Here is a 4,953-nt window from a genome sequence, read left to right on the forward strand (position 1 = left end):
GCTGTGTCCTCAGTTCTTATCCAGCTCTTCTTTTGTCCTGTATTTGTTTGTATTTATTCTCTTTACAGATGATGGCGACATTGTACTTAAATGATATTTATTGGAGAGGAAGCATATTTTGATTATATAATTATTTTAAGGGTTTTATTTTATACTGGTTAAGCATTTATAGTTGTAAAATTCATTATAGGTTTTGACTTTGATTCTCAAGGAGATCTGAGCAAAATAAAAGCAGATATTTGTGATAAATAGTTTGTAAACAAGTATAGAAATGTGTTGGTTGGTTTTTGTCATTTCCACGTCTGGACAGAAGAATTGGAAAAAAAGAAAACGTGTTTCCACACTCTCTAACTTGTTGCGTTTTCTAAAAAATAAAATTTGCTTAATTAAGAAGGGCATATGAATAACTATGTTTATATATAAAATAGGAATAATGACCATGACGTCAATTCTTCTTTTATTTTTACCACTCTGGTGGCCGACTGCTACAAACTGAAGCAGGCGATGCAGATCATTTGTTGTTGTGGGATACCATATTTATAATATTTACTGAACTATATCACCAAGGAACATATTTAATTAGTTGATAGGGGTTTACAGATTCATATGGCTGGGAAAAATAAGTACCATATAGAATATTAACTCCAAAAAGTTAAAAGTAGAACAGTAACGAATAAAGGAAAATCATTTCTTACATCAGTAGTTTGCTGTTTTATCCACATGATTGTAAAGCCAATGAAAATTAAGTGAGAAAACAGTCGCACCACTGTACAAACCCAACAAATTAAAGTAAATTTAAAGACATTTTGACTTAAAAATGGGTAAAAAAATAATCTGAAAATTTGTGTCTGAGATCCTGGTCAGGCTAAATCGCTCCAGCAGGTGGAGCTAAAACAAACATCTTCCTGTGAGGTAAAACTGACACAAGAAACGTCTTCAAGGATCCGAACAGAAGTCCAGATGTCTTCAAGGCTGTGGATCAGTGGTTAGAGTCCAATGAGAGAGTTGGAGGTTTGATTCCTGGCAGCAGTCACATGTAAGACACTGACCCCCTCATTGCCTCCATGTATAAATGGAATAAATGGAGTTTAAAGCACTGCTTAGACTTATTTATTCAGATTTGTAGCAGAGTGCTGTATGAATGTGTGTGTGGATGAGTAAATGAGGGCTCAGTTAAAACTTCTCTTGCAGGAGTCCGGGTTTTTCCACTGGGGCACTAAAAGACCCGTGCCTCAGTGGGGGTCAGTGGAAAGGTCACTCGCACGATTCTGGGCTGACCTTTCGGACACTTCTGGGGTCAGCGGGGATGGGCCCGTGTGGTAGCAGGAAGACCCTGCCCTCAGCTAATGGCAGATGGTCTTTGGAAAGCTGGGTCCCCCTTCACCCACATCCTTACCGGCCTGATGATGACGGATGCATCATTGATCCGGGCCGATCGTCTCTCCTCCCACGGACTGAGCCGTATTGGCAGGTGTTAAAACTGAAGTCTTGATTAATCGAAGGCTCAGATGAGAGACACGCTGACCATGAATAAGGTCAGGCTTTCTCACGTTATGTAAGAGAGAGCCGTCCACCACCTAAACACACAGCCACAGCTCTGCAAAGATAAACCGATCATCAGTCCTGTGTGTTTATTGGATATTAACTTTCAGTTACTGTTGTAAATTTAAAGGTTTAAACAGAATCCTAATTAATTATAAGCCTAAAGGGTGTGAAGAGCTGTATTATGTAAACAACTCAGTTAAGTTTATTTATATAGCTCCAACTCACGACAAAAATTGAATACAAAAAAACAGCACAGGTTCAAACCATACATCTAATTACTGTCAATTCATCCCTGTTATAATGCAGGACATTCACGTACATTATAAAATGCCAATCAGTAAAAGTTATCTGTCACAGGAAGCCAGCAGACTGAGTCGTATATTCCTCCATTCTGAGCGGCACGCTGGCGACAGTGGAGAGGAATGACCTCGTTTTAACGGGAAGAAACCAGGATGAGCGACCGTCAGCCACGATGGGCTTGGGTTTGAGAGGACAGGGACGAGACACAAACAGAGAAAGACCGGTCCAGGTTGTAGTTTCTATGTGAAGAAAAAACACAGGTCAATGATAGAGACAATCACATGAGTGAACATGCGGAGTAGAGAGAGTAAAGACAGCAGCAGAGGGAGGAAATGTGGTCAGTTTGTCCTCTAGCAGCTTAAGCTTATAGCAGCAGAACTAAGGGATAGCTCAGGAAACCCAAACCAACCCTAACTATAAGATTTATCAAAAAGGAAAGTCCTAAATGGGCGGAAAGATGGTGCTGTCGCCTTTTCAGTTTGCATGTGTTTCCTCCCACAGAAAACAAGCATATCAGCTTAATTGGTAACTCTAAGTGTGAGTGAGAGCATGAATGGTTTGTTGTCCTTGCAGTGGACCTGTCCAGGGTGTCCCCCGCCTCTCGCACAATGACCGCTGGAGATCGACACCAGCTCCCCGAGACCCGGACCAGAACTGGGTAAAGAAAATGGATGGATGGATGGAAAGTCTTAAGCCTTGAGTGTCTGCCTCATGGACAGAAACTGGAAGAGCCTGAGAACTTAAAAGTTCCACTTTTAGAAACTCCAGGAATCACGAGTAAACCTGCATGCTGAGAGCGAAGAGCTCTGTTAGGAACATTAAGAGCTTTAATATAAGATGGAGCTTGGCTCCTGAGAGTTTTACATTTTATTCTGAATTTGACAGGAAACCAAACAAGAGAAGCTAAAACTGGAGAAATATGACTTCTCCTTCCAACCCAAGGAGCAAGTTTTCTGCATCATTTTGGGGACAAGATGTTTCTAATTTTAGTGATTTTATGCAGGTGAAAGAAACAGTCCAGGTAACATTTTAATGTGGGAGTTAAAAGACGTATCTTAATCATAATTCACACAAGTAACTGTTGTCAGATTGAAGCAATATCTTATTATCTGAACTGGATGTTTTCTTCTTCTTTCGTCATTTACAGAAAACTGCAGCCTTTGAGTTTAGAGACATTCGATTAAAAATTAGTTTAGCAAAAACAAGTAAACATTCGCCTTTCACTGACATGAGCATTGTTTTTACTTTTCTGTGACTGAATCATTTCAGCCTTTTTATCCCTTTGGTCATCACAGCTGGGCGGCGGAGCTGAATAATAGTTCACAGACGGAGGAAGAGGATGGACCAACCCGGGCCAAGGAGGGGAGGAGGGTTCATCTCCCCCCACAATAAGTGACGGACATCGGATCAATATCGACATTGACACGGCAGCTGCGCGGCTCCTATCAGTGCTTCCTCATAATTGCAGGGTCACACTTTTAAGGGACAAACTCATTTCCATAAACATTTTTCTTCCCCGGAGTCTGCAGAGACCATTTGGTGTGCCGTTTGTCTCTGAAACTGATGGATCTGCTCTCATCGATATGGTATTGATAAGGGAACGTGGGAGGATCAGTCAGGGTTTTGGTGTTAGAACAACACTAAACAGAACAGGACTGTAAAGGGATCAGATCCGTGTCTTATTCACACAGAAATGATTCATATTTGGGACAAACTAATATTGTATCTGATGCTGTAATATTACTCAACTTTGACTTCATTTAGTTTGTAGAGAAAAGCAGTTATTTAAGTAAAAACTCTTGCATAAAATTAACAGTCTGTTTATTGTAATTTGGCTTGTGACGTGTGTAACAATAAAGACATCTTCCCAGTGAAGGGAAGGATATGTTTAAAGGCTTTCAATAAAGATAGAAAGTTGGCTCAGGCAGATAAAATTAGGTCCAGAAAACTTACCTGTTTGAAATAAAACTCTTAAATTAATGTCTGTTTGTATAACTTCTACAGTGAACCTGCTGTCTTATTGAGAAACTGAAGATTTCTCTGCTGTCGTGTTCTTCATATATGAACTATCTTTAGAAATATTGATAAAAAAATCACAATAACTCTAACATTAAAGATCTAATCTGGACAAATTAAGTCAGTATGAATTAAGTCAGTCAGTTAACATCAGTGGCATTGTTCACTTGCAATTAATTGGTTGTAGTACAGTTTTACGGTTTTATGTATAGTAATGTGCAAAAGTATATAAAATACCCTAATGTCTCAATATTTTACTTTTGAGCTGCCAGAATTTATTCACAATCTTTTAAAATCATCTTGACCAGCAGTTCCAGTGGTTTCTGAAAGTCTTTTAAAGTTTTGTATCTTTGAGTTTTGGATGCTTTTTTACTCATTTTCAGACCAGTTCTGGTACCATGACAGCATACTGTGCTTTGTGGATGTTTAAAAAGTGGACAAATGGAGGACAAAAGAAGAAATGTTAGGCCTAGGAACCAAAACTCAAAAAGCGATGTATTTAAGGACAGTGGATCATCTACTGTAGGACAAGTTCTCAGCTCTTTTGAGGATCACTTTGTTGGTGCTAAACTACTATTTTGCATCATCTTTGAACAAAATTGTGCCTTTTTGCTGCTTTGTGGTGGTGGTGGTGGTGGGGGGCACCAGAAGCTCTGAAATAAAGAGGATTCTTTGCAAAAATGTCTTACTGGTGAAGACACAACACAAGTCCACCCCTTGAGTTTAGGAGACAGATTTGAGTGGCTTAACAAGCAAAATATCCATCTGAAAAGCAACCATTAAAGCAAAACATAGGCTTTTACTCATTGCTGTATTTATATTCCTGTCAGTTTTTGTATTTAAAAGTCTTCGCTTGCAGTGTTTAACTGCAGTGCTTTAGGTTTTTAATCATATTAAGGATTATTTGATGTGAAAACTGGAGCTGAAGGGCTGAACCTGTCGTGTGTTTGTCCTGCCAGCAGGGGGCGCCAGACCTCACGCCCCAATGCGGAGCCCCGGTTAATCGATTCTGTCCATCCCTGAGGAGGGAAACTGCTCTCCTGGATCTCTGACTTCTTCTCCTCCTCCTCCTCCTCTTCCTCCTCAGTAGAA

The sequence above is a fragment of the Kryptolebias marmoratus genome, linkage group LG15, assembly GCF_001649575.2.
Source record: "Kryptolebias marmoratus isolate JLee-2015 linkage group LG15, ASM164957v2, whole genome shotgun sequence".
Lineage (NCBI taxonomy): Eukaryota > Metazoa > Chordata > Actinopteri > Cyprinodontiformes > Rivulidae > Kryptolebias > Kryptolebias marmoratus.